We start from the raw sequence: 18,687 nt of genomic DNA, 5'->3' as shown, positions 1-18,687 counted from the left end.
ATTGACTTCATGGACCAGAATATGGTCTATCTGTGTGAATGTTCCTTTGGTGGTTAGAGAAATACACATCTATTGTTGCTTTCTGGTGTGCTCTATGTATGTCAATTAGATCCTGTTGATTGATGATTTAGTTCAGATTTTCTATAACATTTTGCATTTTCTGTCTGACAGTTCTATCAGTTGCTGATCGGAGTTTTTTAATCCCCAACTATAAGCTGTGAATTTGTCTATTTCTTTTTTCAGCTCCATCTGTTTTTGTATCAATTACTTGAGGCTCTGTTGTTTGATTTGCACACATTTAGGATTATTATATCTTCCTGGTCAATTGATTCTTTTATCATTGTGTAATGTCCCTTTTTGTCTCTACTAATTTTCTTTGTTCTGATGTTTACTTTATCTAATATTGATATGGCCACTCATCTTTGATTGATTAATTTCTGCATGCTGTATGTTTTTCAATCATTTTACTTTCAATCTGGCTAGATTTTATTTTGAAGTAATTTTTTTTAAGTTACTATTGTTCATTGTTTTCCTTTCTTTGTTCCCTTAGGTTCTCATTCTTCTGTTTCTTAATTCTTGCCTTCCTGGGGATCATTTGAATATTTTTTTAGGATTCTAACTTGAATTATTTTTGGAGCTTTCTGTACATTTTTGTTAGTGGCTGCTGTAGGTATTGCCATATACTTATGTTATTCATCGCCGTCTATTCATAATAATGTTTTACCACTTAGAATAAAATTTGGAAACCTTACTTCCATTTAAGTCTCTGTACTGTCCTCACTTTTAAATATCATTGTCATGAGTATTGGTTAATCTTGTAATGTGTGCTTCAATCATCAAATGTTATTGAGAAAATTAAGGAGGAAATTAAAAGTTTATGTTTGTACCCATATTTCAGATCCTTCCCTTGTTTCTTCCTTCCTGATTCTCCCAGATTTCTTTTATAAGAAATAGTTTTGAAGAATTCTTTAGTTTTGAAGAATTTCCTTTAGCCAATATTTAAGGATAGCCTTGCTAGCTACACATTTTTAGTTTTACTTAGTTTCAGAATGTCTTTATTTTCTCTCATTCCTAAAGGATGATTTAACCAGAAGTCAAACTCACAGTTGACAATCCTTTACTTTCAGCAGTTGGTAATCGTTGTGCCACTTCCTCTGGCCTCCATGGTTACAGGGGAGACATGTGCAGTCATTCAAATTGGTGTCTCCATATTATTAATGCCTCATTTCTCTCTGGCTGCTTTCAAGATTTTTTTTGTCTTTTCTAAAGTTTAGTTGTGATTTTTTTTTATTGTAGATTTTTTTGGACTCATCCTAGTTGGAATTTACTCTTCTTTTGGATCAATAGGTAAGTTCATTCTCCATGTTTGGGAAGTTTTCATTTATTTTTTCTTTACATAGTCTTTAAACTTCATTCTCTTTCTCCTACACATCTGGAACTCTGATGGAATGAATATTATATCTTTTGTTATTGTTCCTCAAGTCTAGGGCTCTGTTTATTTTTTTCCAGTCAATATTCTCTCTGTTTTTTAGATAGGGTCAATTCAGTTTTTGTCTTCAAATTCAATGATTCTATTCTATTTCCACTCTACTATTGACCCCACCTGACAGATCTTTTATTTCAGTTACTGCATTTTTCAGTTCTCTAATTTCCTTTTGTATCTTTTGTTATAATTTATTTGCTTAGATGTTCTACTTTTTCATTATTGTAAGATAATTTGTAATTGTTGAAGAATTTTATGATGTTTGCTTTTAAATTCTTGTCAGAAAATTATAACATCCGATTCTTCCTCCTATTAGCATCAGTCGATTATCCATTCTCATTAAAATTGTGATTTTCCTGGTTCTTAATATGATAAATTATTTTTAATTATATCATAGACCTATGCCAATCATATTTGGAAACTCTAAGTCCTATTTAAATCTTTTACTTCAGTAGATAGTCACCCTGATTGGGTACAGCATACAGGTCTTTTTCTACTTTTACGGGCTCGTATAGCAGTTTAATTTTCAGAGCCTTTGCGGTGTTATTTTTGTCTGCTTGGTTTATCTGGTTCTTCTAGGCCTCCTGGTGTGCCTGAAAGGACTAGAGGTGGGTTTCCCTAGACCTGTTGCTCAGTGTCTCTCATTGGGTATGGGGTATGGTGAAATCCCCCTGTCAGTGCCCTCCTGTTGGCCTGGTTCTTCTGGGTGGGAGAGGAGAGACTTGGGTCCTTTGGGACAAACAGGCTTCTTCAGATGGGCTCCTTGCTGTGGATGAGTCTCATATTCATGTTCTGACTGCCATCCAGGTATATCTGAGAGGGAAAGAAGAGTCTCAAACCTATGGAAACAAAGAGGCTTCCAAGACCGGGCATTTTTCTGTGGCTGTATAATTTTTCCATTTTTACCTGTATACTGTGGTTTCCAACATCTGGGAGAAGAGTCTTGATTTCCTTCAGGAAAAAAGTCTTCTCAGTCTTGGCCAATTGCTGTGGCTTGGTCCCTTTCTTTGATTCTCCCACTTCTGTGCTGTTTCTTTAGTCATGGAATTCTAAGCAATATTGCCTTTTAATTAACATTTTTTAGAGTTTATTTTGGTTGTCTCTTGTACCATATCCAGGGTTTATAGTTGTGCTCTGTAGGGAAGGACAGGTAAAAGTGGGTCTATGACCATCTTGTCTAGAATGGAATTACCTATGGTGTTTTTTGATGAACAGAAGTTCTTGTTTTATTTATTTATTTTCATTTACAATTTGCACTTTAAATATCCTGTTGAAAATTTTTTTTATTCTTTTCTGGATTCCATAGTGTTGTTCTCATATTTATTCATGAATATTTTATAGTTTACTATTTGCCTTTATTTCTTTAGTCTATCTGAAATTACATTTTATGAATGATACTAGGTATGGGTATGCTTTTATTTCTTACACAAATTGCTTTAACAAACAAACCAAAAATGATCATTGACTTGTCGACTAAAAAAAATATTCAGAACCTAAAAGTCGAGAGTTGTATTTTATTTGGCAGGAATTTTAGGACTTAAGGCCCGGGAGGCAGCATCTTAAGTAACCCTGAGAGAACTGCTCCGAGGAGGCAAGGGTGGGGAGCCAGTATATACGGAAGTTTAGCAACAAAGGGCGGGTAGTCTGAACGTGAAAAGATTATTGTTAATTAAAGAAAACCAGATATCCCAAGTTAAGGAATTTAGTGCTTTTCTATGTATGGGAAGATGCAAGAGTCTAGGCTCACTGAAATCATTCCTTTGTTATGCACCTCAGCTATCTGGGGCCAGTATCCTGTGTTTTCACATCCTTAGTTTCCTCAGGGCTCACCATAGGGAATGGCTGCAGTCAGATGGCTGCCAAATGGCAGCCATTCCTTCCTGAGTTTACTCAGGGCTCACTGGCTCGTTGGAGGGCTCAAATCACTGATGACTGTGACATCCTTTGTTTACTGACATGGCAGGCAATATTCCATTTATCAGACTTTATATAGTAAAATGTATTTTTCATATGCAGAACAGCATTGTTGTTCTCAGTTTCATCAATATGATCTTTAGCACGTGTCTTCCAATTTGATGTGCTTGATAGGAGAGAAACAACATTGAGGCAAAGAAAGTGTTGTGGATTAGGCTTAGAAGTGGCACAACTGAGTTACATTTATTTTTTATTGGTTATAATTCAATCATATTGCTACTTCTAACTTCAGAGGATCCTGAGAAATATAATCTACTGTGTGCCAACTGAAAAGGATAAATGGCTTTCTTGATAAGCTAATTGTGTCTGCCGCTGATACAGTCAAGCTTCAAAAAAATCATCTGCAATGTTGGCCTTGTCACACATTAATCGTTTATATGAATAAGTCTGGTTTTGGCTCTCCACTACATTTTCGTGATGAATGAATATCCCTTAAATGGTATCATAGTGTCTCAATTGGTATAATGTTACAAAACGTATCAGAAGCAAATTCTCCTTGTGTTTTTTTTTTTTTCTTGTGCCTTTTGTTTATCACTGACTCTTGCTTTTCATACAGGCATTATAATTGATTTTTCAATTTTTCTATGAAAAATTGAATGAAAACTCATGTTGGAGTTCAGTTAGGAATGCATTGTCTGAAGATTAATTTTGGGAAAATTGACAACTTTATGATACCTAATCTTCCATGAACATAGTACATTTCTCCACTTATTTAGATTATCTCTAGTGTCTTTAAAAAATTGTAATTTTAGCCTAGCTATTTGTATTAGTATGTTTGGGCTGCCATACAAATGTACCATATTCTGGGTGGCTTAAGCAACAGAAATTTATTCTCTCACAGTTTTGGATGCTCGAAACCTGTGGTCAAGGTGCCAGCATATTTGGGTTCTGGTAAGAACTCTCTTCCTGGCTTGCAGATGGCTGTTTTCTTGCTGTGTCCTCACATGGTACAGAGAGAGAAAGATCTTCTCATACAGCCACTAATCCCCATAATGAGGGCCCTACCTTCATGGTCTAATTTAATTCTAATTACCATCTAAAATCCCACCTCTAAATAACATTACATTGGGGGTTAGGGCATCAATGGATTTAAAAGATTCAGGCCACAATAGTATTTAATATTTTTAATGCTATTATAACATATCTGTGTAAAGTTGCATTTACAACTATTTGTTCATACAGAAATGTATTTTTAAAAATTTTGACTGTATCAGAGATACTTTCTAAACATTATTCAAATCTGAAAATTTTTACTGCATGTTATTTAGAATTTTTTGGTTAAATTGCTTACCTCTGATAAAATACCTCTTTGTCCTAATAATGATAACTTTAAAATTAGTATTGATATATTATGATAATATTAAAATTGTATTATTGGAGAATGTTTTAATTGCTTACCGATGATATGTTAATATGTAGTTTCTTTTTATATTGATTTTATATCTAACAAATTTTCTAATTTTTCTTGTTATTTCTGAGAGTATTATATATATCATTTTGGATTTTCCTATGAAAAAATTTATTTACTTTTAAATGTAGATTTATTTCTCCCTTTCTAATGCTTATACTTTTTCTGCTTTCCTTGCCTTAGTGCACTGTCACTATTTAGGACCTCATGTACAATGTTGAAGACAATTGGTCACAGCAGGCATCCTTGACTTGTTACCCAGCCTCTAAGTTTATTTTTTAGACATTACTCATTCCATGAAAATTTCAGATATATTCTCATTGTTATTCATAATACCTTCATGTTGCTTTCAAAAAATTAAAAATAAAGCATATCAAACTTATACAAATGTGTAAAACAATATGATGAACCCCATACTGCCATTACCCATGTTCTAAGATTAGCAGGATTTTTGCCAACTCACTGACCATATTTTTCTTTTCTTTTTTTCATTGATGACGAATTTCAAGAAAAATTTCTGACATCATTTCATCCCTACGTATTTTGCTGAACATCTCTAAAAATGTAGAATTTTATTTTTATGGCCTTTTGTGTCCATCATAACAGCTAACAATTAAAAAATTTTCCTTGGTTTTATCTAACACCCTGGTCATAATCAAATATCCACAATATTCTTAAAATAGTACCTTTGAATTTGTTGTGTTTAAATTATATTCAAATTAGCTCCATAATGGCGTGTTTTATGTCTCGCTTAATCTAAAGCAAGCTCCGCTTATTTTTGCTTTAATACCATTGCCTAGTTAAAGAAAGAGCAGTTATTCTGTAGATTGCTCAACATTTTGGAAATCTGTTTACTTTTTTATCATGTTATTTAACTTGTGGACCTATGCTTCATGTTTTCTATAAATTATGTATATGTGCTAAGGCTTGATTAGATTCAAATAGCGTTTGATATTATCATATTTGGTATGAAAATACCTTCCAGGCTTATGTTGAATATTACTTGCTCTAAAACTAGAATAAGCCATTTTTCTAAGAGTCCCTGGCCCTTGTTTATTTTAGTAGAAAAATATATTTTAAAGTTATAATTATTTGTGAGCCAAGGATGCTCAATGTGTGAGTGTATGTATGTATGTGTGTGTATATATATATGTGTGTGTACCTATATATAATAAATATTATGTGTTATATGTGCACTGTAACTATTATATGTATGTATATAGTATTAGAATAATACAGTAATAAAGTTATATTTATAGAGTCATAGTGATAATGTTATAGTTATATAGTTATAGCACTGAGTTACATTGTTACAATATAGGTGGATTATGGAGTTACATTTACAGTATTATGGTAATACTGTTATAATGTTACAGTAATAGTTATACTGTTGTAGTTATAGTGTTATATTTTAGTTACAGTGTTACAATAATAGTCATAGTTTTATAATTGTAGAGTTACCAGTTTACTATTATATTTTGTAATTACTGCCTTTAATTATATTGATAATAATAATTTTAGTTTTATAGGTAAAAAGTTATAGCACTATTATGGTACTAAGATTACAGTATAGTGCTAAAATTATATTTACAGTGGTAAAATTATGATTACAATGTTAGTCTTATATTTATGTTATTAGTAATTACAGTGATAGTGTTATAGATATAAACTTATAATTATAGTTATTGTGCTAATAATATAGATATTGTGTCAAGGTTATAGCTATAGTATTAGCATTAATAGTGTTAGTCTTATAGTTTTCATGGACCTGTTATAGTGGTAGTGTTACAGTTACAATTGTAGTGTTATTATGCTATAGATATGGTGTTACGGTCAGAATTAAATTATTATAGTTATTGTTGTACTCATACCTTTTGTGATATAGTTATAGAATCTAGTTACACTTATATAGTAAAAGTTACAGAGTCAGTTTTTGGTAAAAGTTTGTAGTTTTAGTTTTAGAATAGTGGTTATTATTTAAGATTTATTGTTATAGTTACAAAGTTTAATATTACAGTTATAAGCATATGCTTATATTCATAGTTAGCATTATATAGTTCTAAGAGTAGTACTAGTGTTATAGTTATAATGCTATCGATGTAGTTACAGTGTTATTCATATAGTCATAATGTTAGTGTTATAGTGATAGTATTGTCGGTAGAGTGTTATAGTTGTCATTATAATGCTATAGTTATAATTATATTTTATGGTTATAGTGGTATTTGGATTGTTGTAATGGTAGTTTGATTATAGTTACAACGTTATGGCTATAGTTATATGGTTATAGTCATTTTGTTAGTGTTGTATACTTTAATATTATAGCCATAGGGCTATAGTTATAGTTTCATTATTATAAAATTTAATTATACAGTCATGGTTTTATTTGTAATGTTTTAGTTATAATGGTACATGATTATAATTATAATGATATAGTAATACTGTTACAGTTATAATTATATGTATTCAGTTATAGTCTTAACAATGTAGTGATTGTGGTTTTGTTATAGTTTTGATATGGTTATATTTATATTGTTATAGTTATACTATTAGTGTTATGTTTTAGTCTTATAGGGTTGTAGTAAGAATGTTATAAAAATTTAGTTATAATTACAAAATTATGGTGTTAGTTATTGTGTTATAAATAGTTATAGGGCTATAGTTACATTTAGAGTACTAAATCACAGCTATAATGCTATCATATAGATACCATGATATAGATATAAATATATGCTGTTATAGTTGTAATGCTATAATTTTATAATGCTATAATTATTATTATAGTGATAGCATTATATTTATAGTACTCTGGTTATTTTTGCCATGTTAAAAGTATAATTGTTCATGTTATAGGGCTATTTTATAGTTATTGATATAGAGCTGTTGTTATGGTTATACTATAGTTATAGTGATAGTGTTATAGTTATCATGTTAGCTTTAAGTATAACAGTATACTGTAAATTTAGCACTATAAGTAGAGAACTATAATTCTAACAATAACACTAAAACTATGTGTTAATGTTAAAGTGATAGAATATTATTCAAATAATGATAGTGTTATACTGATAATGTTATATTTTGGATCAGAGTAATAATTACATTTATAAAGTTATAGGTATATTTTATACTAGCAGTGATAATTCTATAATGCTAGTTATAGTGATATGGTAATAGTCATACAGATATAGATATGGATATGGTGCTAATGATATACAGTGTTAGTGTAATAAAGTTCAGTGTTATAGTTGTAATTATGGTATACTAATAGTCATAGATATTGTATTATAGTATTTATTATATTGTTGTAGTTATAATGGAGGCATACTAGTTACACTATTATAGTTTTGTTATTAACAACATAGTGAGAGTGATAGTGTTATTATATTAGCAGTAGTATTATGCTATACTGATAGAAGTAATGGTGTAGCTTTAGTGTTTTGCACATAGTAATACTGTTATAACTATAGATATAGAGACATAGTTACAGTTATAGAACCAACGTTAAGAGTTAAAGTGTCATGGTGTCAGTTATAGTTCATAATTACAGTTATACCGCTAGTTATTGTTATAGTGTTATAATGATTCTTACTGAATTAGAGTTATAGAGCTATACTTATTTTATTCTTATTGCACTAAGGCTACAATGTTGTGCTATAGTTATAGTAAAATATACCCATAGTGCTAAGGTAATAATTGTAGTGATAAAGTTACAATTATCACTGTTTTTGTAGTGTTGGTACAGTGACACTTGCCCAACATGGGTTTGAACTCCATGGGTCCACTTATACATGGGTTTTTTCAATGCATATATACTGCAGTACTATACGATCTCATGCTCTGCAGTTGGCTGAATCTGCAGAGGTGGAACTGCAGACATGGAGGACCAACTGTAAAGTTATAGGTGAATTTTGGACTGCACAGGTGTCAGTACCCCTAACCCCCACATTCAAATATCTATCCCATATTATATAAACAACAGTCTTTAAACAAATATGCTATAACCATCAATATAATATTAAGAATATTTAAAATATTTTATATATATACTCCCTACCCACAACATTTTTTGTATTTATATTTACACCATCTGCACATATATTCATTACATACCATTCTCTCTCTTTTAAACCTCATTTAATCTTAGTTCTATAAGTAATTTATATGTTTAATGCTCACCAGTATGTCTTATGTCAGTATCTCTAGATATTTTGGTTATCTAAAGCTTATTCTTATATTTTACTTACGGGACTAACATTGCCTGCATTCTCTCATGTTGAATGTTATTTGTTTCCTTTATACTTGAAAAATAATTTTACTAGATTTTAAATCCTTGACTAATATTTTATTCCTTTGATTATATTAAATATATCACTCCATTTACAGCTGCCATAAAAAATCCTTTTGAAAAGTCTGAGGACAACCTAATTTTCTTTCATTATAAATAACTTGTTTTTTTACCTAGGAACTCAATTACTTTATTTTTCTTTACTTAGAGTCCAGTAATTTCAATAGAATATGTTGTGGTGTTGTTCATCATTGATTTGAATTTTCTCAAGTGTGTGTTCTCTTTCAATATGTAACTCCAAATCTGATTTTTTTTTAAATTAGGGTCTTAAAATTTGTTCTACCTCCTGCTTCAGGGAATCTTATACATGTTGGATCTTCTGTACCAAAAATCGTTATTTTTCACTTTCTCTTGAACTATTTTTATCTTTTGCTATTTTAAAAATTTTGTAAATATTCCTCTTTTGCCTTTCTTTTACATTAAAGCATTTAAAATAAAATGCTTTTGATCCTTCTCATATAGATTTCACTTCGGAAATAGTTTTTTTTTCATTTATTTATAATTGGCTTTTTGATTTTTATCATCTCATAACTCAGGTTTTATACTTCTAAGTTATGTTTTTCTTTCATGTCTTATATCATTACCCTAATGAGTTTTAGGTCATCTTTAAATTGATGGTTAAAATGACTATCTCTTCTGTGGGCATGCCTTTTTGATATGTTTTATTGCTTGTAAGAATTTTATTCTGATTCCTCTTTTTGTTTCTGATAACAACCTTTTCTAGGGATTTGATTTTGATAGTTTTAGTAGCTCAGATATTTGTGAAATTTAATTTCTTGAACTTTTAGAAGGAGAAAGATCAAAGTATTTTTGATTTTTAACTTAAGACAAACTTTCCTCCTTTGTCCTTGATAATTCTCAAATAAAGTGAGATTGACTGATTTTATTCCATCCAACCCACTTTTATCTGGACTCTCTCTTCCATTTTTCTTATCTCTAGCATCCTCGATTTTGAATTTACCCCCAGGGATTTTCCCTCAATGTGGGGCTCTGTTTAAAAAGGGAAACCTAGTGGTTCAGTTTCAAAAGTTCATAGAGACTGGATTGTTCAAGCTGTCCAAATGGTCCAAATGTATTCCAAGACATCGTGTTAAAAACTTTTTCCTTAGCGTTTATGTTCCTTTTTAGTAAATGTAGATAATTCATGTTGATTAATGCAAGAATAACTGGCATTTTTTATTGCAAAAATTCAAGAGAGTTCCTGATATCCTAAACTTTTATAGATGAAAATACATTCCCAATAGATATCCTTACTGGCAATAGCTGTCAGTTTATCTGATTTTTTAAAATCCATTTGCCTCTTCTACCATCAGCTTTAACAGATGCCTACATAATAAAACACACACACACACACACACACACACACACACACACACACACACACACACACACACACACACACACCAGCTTTGCCACTTAGAAATCTTAGTCATAGGTACCTCAGTGTAATTCTATTCACATGGAAGAAAGAACAAAAAATAAAACAGTTCAGAGCTGGAAACATTACCATTGCCATTTTTTACTGGAAGGAGCACCCAGGTAATTTTCACTTTGGAAATAAGTGACTGTTCTTCTCAATTCCCACTTTTAGTTTTTGACCTGTGGTCTACAGGGCTAATTTATGTGAATTCTTAAAAAATACTATTTATGGAAAACTTTGGTTATTCATTGGTTTTACACTAAAAAGTAAACAATATTTTTATTCTTTTGTACTATGTGGCATACTAAATGGTGAAACTATGGAGCAGGCTTTGACTAACTGTCATTCATTCTATGAACAAGAAATGAAACCACAAACAACCAATTGTGCATATACTTGCTATATGCCATTCATTTTTCACAAAACGATTCCTAATTACTTCTAAATTGTTTTTAAGGTCAAGCAAATAGCTCCCTATCTGGCTGTATTTTTTGTTTTCAAATACTATGCCTGACCAAATCAAGGAACATAAATCATAGACTTTAAATGGACAAGTTAGTTTATTTGTAAGTTCACGGTGGGAGAAAAGACAATAAAGTTTAGATGAGACTGAAATTTTGTGATCATAACGTCATATAGATGAAAAGGTTTATGAAAAATAAGCAAATTTACACAGCTCAAAAGCTAGACCAAGCTCTAACTACAATTATTGTCTTTTTTGTGAAATAGTGTCACTTCTGCCCTTTCCATACCGGATTTAATCACATTCTTTGAGTTTTTTTTTTTTTTAGGAAATGCATTGGCCTGTCTTGCTGTTTGCTAGTGAAAGTTAGACAATCTGATTGCTAATTTTCAGAATTAATAAACTTTACATCCCTGGTAGCTGTATGCATTAGCAGGTGCTTTCTGGAGGCAGTAGCTGAGTCTAAAAAATGTAATTCTAATGCTGACAATTTCAGATTGCAAAATAAACCTGAAAATGTAACTTTCAGTTTTTCATTTAGGTGGCTACTTTCTTCATTTAAGCAGAGAGCAATCTTGTTCAGTTGTTTGAAAGGTCTTTTAAAGACACTTGTTATCTTCAGTCATCCATTCTGACTCTAAAAATACGTTACTGGCATACAATTTCCTTTGTTTCCAATGGGATGGTTATCCTGTGAGTATAGATAAAGGTACAAAGACTTTTTTGCTTAAAAAACACTTTAGCAACAAATAAGTAATGGCATTATACTCGTGGTTTCACTTTTTATGGCAGTAGTCCTCAGATTTATCTATGGTTTACAAAACCAGTTTCATGAAGATTTTTCAGGTTAGAAAGCCCACTGAACAGTGTAATATTCTTTTTAGACAGTATTTCGGGATAAATTACAAAAACACTCAATTTCAGGAAAAATAAATAACTGTATTAATATGCATCAAGATGCATTAACTTTTTGGAAAAATTATTTATACTAATAAAAACTTACTTATCAGACAAACCTGTTTGGAGTGGATTCAGAGAAGATGGGCAAAGTGGATAGTGATTCTAAACATATATTTTGAAACTTTTGCTGGAAAAAATAGAGAAATAAAGGGGTTGCCAAAAGGGGATAAAGAGTATATTTTTTTCAAAGATGAAAGATATTATAGCAAGATGTATTAACTTTTAAGTCACCTTGATGTATATAACATCTTGGTACATTTGGTAAGAATACTTTCATTATTCACCTAATCTAACATTTCTAGGTTTTTGTAAATAATGCACTTTGATGGACTGATTATATTACTGAATAGTCTACCTAATTCTCCAATTCAACTCTTCACAATATATCATTTGCAGAAAAAATGTAAATCGCAATTGCTAAACATAGACACTAAAGTCATTCAATCAATATATCAGAAATTGAAAACTGACATGAATAGTGAAAATACTTAATTTTCCCTTTCATCTACATTGTATAAGCTCCAGCCATATAGAAATTATTTCTGTTACTTAACATTTGCCATGTTCTCTCCTCTCTCTGGTCTTTTATATGTGTTGTTACCATTCTTTTCATTCACTCTTTATTCAGGATTAAAATGCCTCACTAAATGATAAGTTCCTTGAAAATCAAGACCCTGCTTATTCATCATCTTCACCTTTGTATCTCTAGTACCTAATATTGCACCTGGCACATTTTAGGCACTCAATAAATACTTGTAACTGACTATCTGAATGTCAACAAATTAATATCTTAATAATTCCATGACTATTTTAATCATTTAACTGGCATATTATTTTTAGATGATGAAAACATACCTTAATAGAATCGTCAGTTAGTAATTTCTATCATCATATTGTGATGACAAGTAGGGGAAACATTATTAATCACATATTACAGACTAGAAAGGAAGGTGAAAATTAAATCACTTGATTAGGATCTCAGCATGGGTATATGGTAGAGAAACTAACACAACATTGTAAAGCAATTATTCTCCAATAAAGATATATTTAACAAAAGATATCATAGAAAGGGAATCCTGAAAAAAAAGTCCAAATCTAATCTTTTAACTCTTTACCCAATTTTCAATCTAACTTATACCCTATTCATTCTTTTATACTACCCTCTACTATCATCCTGCCTCTGACTTCTGTAGGTGAGTCTAACTTTCTTTCCCTTCCCAAATATTCTTCTTCCTTGATGGTAATGCAGGGGTCTGTAAACCACAAATCCTGGTAAATCCTGTCCTCTAAGATTCTAGAAACAAATCTTTTTTTTTTTTTCCATTTTTTTAATGTCAGTACCTAAAAGGCATTATACATACAAACGAATGTTCCTTCAATTTGTGGACATTGCAAGCTCCTTAATAAGTCACCAGGAGGTTTGTTTGATGCCAACATTTGCCAATTATATCATGAATGTTTATGCATTAGGATAGCACTTTGATTTTTTTATATGTGGTTGGTTTTCAGCTTACAAATCAGCTATTTTGAAAGCTTTTGAAAAAAGGAGAAAACTCATCTAGTATTTTCCTTCTCAGAAAAAAATATATAGTCTTGCTGTAAGGGACAAAAGGAAAAAATACGTTATACTACTTTTAATATTATTGTACTTATTAGGAGTAAGGAGTTCTACATTTCACTTAGCATTATCACATGGATCTATAATTTTGTCCATGTATAAAATTTAGTTAAAAGGGGCTTTAAAAGTAAATAATTTGTATAGTTGAAAATATATTGACTAATAATGTCTTTCAAACTATTAAACAAATCACAGATACATTTTAATATTTTTTATTCTTTTGTCTTATCATTTTTGTTAATGTCAGTCAACTCCCTCAAGAGTCTCTATTGATCAAAAAAATACAAAGAAGTGTAAATTGTCAGAAAATACAGTTGAAACAGAGATTTTTTTAAATTAAAAATAAATTATTATGATTAGCACATATTAAATTCATTAGATACAAAATATACAAATAGGTGCAAATAAAATTTTAAAACAGATTTGTTCATTTTATTGATTGGGATAATTCCACATGTACTAGCGGAACACACATATATAACTTAATATCTAAATTAATCTCACAGTATTTCAAAAGGATTATATCTGGTCATTTTCTTATCAGCAGGAGATTTCTATATAATATAATGGGCCCATGGAACTAATTCAGAAACCTAGATTAATCAGTGTAAACAAAATAGGCTATTATTTGCTTCTATTGTTTCAGTAGCTTTTCCTCTCAAAAATTCTAACATATCTATATTCAGTTAAAGGATTATTTATTTTTTACTGACTATAATCTTTACAGTAAGAAATACATCATGATGTTAGAGTCTACTCTGACAAAATATTTTATAATGTATTTGCTGAATGTTGCAAGTGTTGTTCAGAAATTGTTTCCCATTATGCCTTAAATCCTCCACTATATCCCTCCCTTTCTTTATTCAAAGACCTCAACATTACCTGAACAACCAGTATGGTGGAGTGTCTAGGGAACTGGCATCATGTTAACTCCATGATTACAAGGCCTTTATACCATTATAGCTAGTGATCATATTATGCGGTACTTTGAAATTTTTGGAAGCTAAGCCAACAAATCTTCATAAGATGGACAATAACACATCTGAGTAATTCCTTCAGGGTAGCTTGGTTTGAATTGGACTCTTTGAAGTTGTTTTTTTGTTTTTGTTGTTGAATTTATCCTTATAAGAATAAACTTTCTGCTTATGAATAGTAACCATGAATAGAAGGCAGAAGCTCTGTAAGTGTATTATGTTTCTCGACTCTTCTACTCTGATTACTTTGGTGACTATACCATCAAACATCTTCTAATGTGAATCCCTGGTGTCCTTTATTCTTGCAGAATATTTTTAAAATGGAAGTAAGTGTTTTATCTTTTATGTTCAGATAAACACAAAGCTTTATTAGTCTTTGCTTGTGACTTACTGGCAGGATTTATGTAACAGTTTCATTCATTAAAGATATAGGGTTAGATAAAGGTTTGGGTCTGGTGTTATATCCGTAGAGAACTCCAGGTAGTAAATATAATTTGATAATAGAGAAAATTCTCCATAGGAGATGGATCAAGAAAACATCAATGTGATATTGGTTAAAAAGATTTTTATTAGAGTTACAATTCTGAAGGTCATTTATAAATGCCTTTTCATTGTACTTTTCCTTTTTTTGAAAATCAAGGAAAATGGAATCTACTTAGTATCCTACATATCAATAACAAATGTAACAGTTCTGGTTTTAAGATCCTTCACAGACGTATCTAAAAGTAATCCCGTAAAAAATCAACTGTCACCTACGATTTTGCTTTAAAAATAGTAAGGTGTGCTGGGATCTTTATAGGAATCTGTGTGTCAGTTCAGGATGAATTCAGAATTCATAACTACTGAAGATATTAAAATGTAACAAAAATTATAACTCAGCGATAACTAATTCTTCAGGAAAGACATTATGCTGGTTAGATTGAGAAAGGGAAAGAGACACACAGCTAAAAACACATATGATTAAGATATGAAAATATGGAGATGTAGTTAAATTCTTTTTCAAAAACCAAAAAATTGAGGCCAACAAACATAAGAAGCTTGATTCGTAGGAGAATGACTTGGCTGCAGACCTCACAAAAAAATGGTATTGTGTTTTGCTCCATGGAAGTTAATGTGAATATCCGTATTACTCAGAAAGCTGCCAAATCTTGATTTATTTATTCTCTTTTTATTCTCATTCACTATAATCAACTTGGCTTCTCCCCGATGATTTGTAGTAGAGAAAGAGAAAAGCACTCTTAGGATAAGAAGTTGATGGCAAGAACCATAAGACATTTTTAGAGCACAGATTTTTAAAAAAAAAAACCATTGAGATATAGTTCATATACCATACAATCCATCCATTTAAAGTATACAATTCAATGGATTTTAGTATATTCACAGAGTTGAGCTACCATCAACCATCACCAAAATGGACTTTAGAACATTTTTGTCACCCTAAGAAGAAACCCTACAACCTTTACCTGTCAACTCCAAGAACCCATTCTCCCAAGCTCTAGGAAAATACTTACATACTTTCTTTCTCTATAAAGTTGCATGCTTTGATCATTTCAGATGTGGAACCATACACTATGTGATTTTTTTGTGACTGACTTATTTCACTTAGCATATTTTGAGGTTCATCCATGTTGTAGCATGTATCAGTAATTCATCCCTTTGAATGGATATATAATACCCCATTGTATGGATATACAACTTTTATCCATTTATCAGTTAATAAACACTTGGATTATTTCCACCTTTTGGCTATTAATAATAATGCTGAGTGGACATACATTGAATAAGTTTTTGTGTGAGTTTATGTTCTCATTTCTCTTGGTATATACTTAGGAATGGAATGGCTGGGTCACGTGGAAGTTTTGTGTAATTTTTTAAATTGGAGTATAGTTGCTTTACAATGTTGTGTTAGTTTCTGCTGTACAGCAAAGTGAATCAGTCACACGTATACATATATCCCCTCTTCCTTGGATTTCCTTCCCATTTGGGTCACCACAGAGCACTGAGTAGAGTTCCCTGTGCTATACAGTCTGTTCTCATTAGTTATCTATTTTATGCATAGTAATGTATATATGTCAACCCCAACCTCCCAATCCATCCCACCCACCCCGCCTCCCCCCTTGATAGCCATACATTTATTTGTTCTTTACGTCTGTAACAAATATCATATATTAACACGTATATGTGGAATCTGTGTAATTTTTTAGGAAACTTCCAGATGTGTTTCCAAAGTGGCTGCATTAATTATATTCCTGCCAGCAATTTCTCCACATCCTTGCCAATATTTGTTATTATCTGTCTTTTAATTATTGCCATTCTTATAGGTATCAGGCAGTATCTCTTTTTTTTAGTTGAGGTGAAACTGGTTTATAACATTATGTTAGTTTCAAGTATACAACCTAATCATTTGATATTTGTATATGCTGCAAAGTGATCACAGTAAAACTAGCTACAATCTGTCATCTTACAATTAACTCTCCTCACCCATTTTGGCAATCCCCCAACTCTCTTCTCCTCTAGTAATCACCAATGTGTCCTGTATATCGATGAGTAATGTTTTATTTGCTAATTTGTTTTGTTTTCTAGATTCCACATGTAAGTGAAATCATAAGGTATTTGTCTTTCTCTATCTGACTTATTTCACTTAGTATAATACCCTCAAGGTCCATCCATATTGTTGCAAATGGTAAGATTTCTTTCTTTTATACAGCTATGTAGTATTCCATTATATATGTGTATATATGTTATATATATATCACAACATTTTTATCCATTCATCTATTGATGGACTTAGGTTGTTTCTATATGTTGGCTATTGTAAATAATGCTGCAATGAATGTTGAGGTGCATACATCTTTTCGAATTAGTGGTTTTTTATTTTTAAAATAAATATGCAGAAGTGGAATAGCTAGATCATATGGTAGTTTTACTTTAATTTTTTGATGAATCTCCATATTGTTTCCATAGTGGCTGCACCAATTTACATTCCCACTAACAGTGTATGAAGGTTCCCTTTTCACATATCCATATGATAATAGCCATTCTAATAGGTCTGAGGTGATCTCTCATTGTGATTTTGATTTGCAGTACCCTAATAATTAGCTTTGTTGAAAATATTTTTATGTGAATGTTGGCCACTTATATGTCTTATTTGGAAAACCCTCTATTAAGAACTGCTGTCCATTTTTTATTTGGGTCTTTTTTCCTCTTGAGTTTTTTGAGTTCTTTATATTTTTCCGATATTAAACCCTTAATGGATATATAATTTGTAAATATTTTCTCCCATTAAGTAGGTTACCTTTTCATTTTGTTGGTGGTTTCCTTAGCTATGCAGAAGCTTTATAGTTTGATATACTTTCACTTGTATATTTTTGCTTTCCTTGCCTTTACTTTTGGAGCCAAACCCCAAAGTTCAATGTCAAATCAATGTTAAGGAGCTTTTACCAGCTATATTTTCTTCTAGGAGTTTTACGACTTCAAGATTACATATGGTGTAAGATAGTGGTCTAGTTTCATTCTTCTGAACGTGGCTGACCAGTATTCCCAACACAATTTATTGAAGAGAGTGTCCATTCCCCATTGTATATTCTTTCCTCCTTTGTTGGAAATTAGTTGACGATATATACATGGGTATATTTCTGGGCTCTGTATTCACTTCCATTGATGTGTGTCTGTTTTTAATGCCATTACCATACTGTTTTGACTAGTATAGCTTTGTACTTTAGTTTGAAATCAGAGAGTGTGATACCTCTTCTTTCTCAAGATTGCTTTGACAATTTGAGACCTTTTTTGATTCCATACAAATTTTAGGATTATTTGTTCTTCTTCTGTGAAAAATGCCATTGGAATTTTGATATGGATTGCATTGAATCTATAGATTGCTTTGACTAGTATGGACATTTTAACAATATTAGTTATTCCAATCCATGAGCAAGAGTCATCTTTTCATTTATTTGTATCTTCTTTGATTTCTTTCATCATTGTCTTACAATTTTCAGTCTACATGTTTTTCACCTCCTTGGTTAAATTTATTCCTAGTTATTTTATT

General features: G+C 31.1%; 1 long non-coding RNA gene across 2 annotated transcripts in view; it reads left to right on the top strand.

Moving 5' to 3' along the window:
• The window catches only part of LOC307180924, a 934,155-nt gene that overhangs the window by 755,551 nt on the left and 159,917 nt on the right, over positions 1-18,687 (top strand). For both annotated transcript variants that reach the window (XR_013825801.1, XR_013825802.1), the window contains one exon: positions 1,297-1,347. This is a non-coding gene — a long non-coding RNA (uncharacterized lncRNA). The remainder of the gene's footprint in view (positions 1-1,296; positions 1,348-18,687) is intronic.

Source organism: Stenella coeruleoalba (genome assembly GCF_951394435.1).
Source record: "Stenella coeruleoalba genome assembly, chromosome: X".
NCBI classification, from domain to species: domain Eukaryota; kingdom Metazoa; phylum Chordata; class Mammalia; order Artiodactyla; family Delphinidae; genus Stenella; species Stenella coeruleoalba.
The sequence above is the reverse complement of the archived record's forward strand: the minus strand, read 5'-3'. Positions and strand labels throughout refer to the sequence as shown.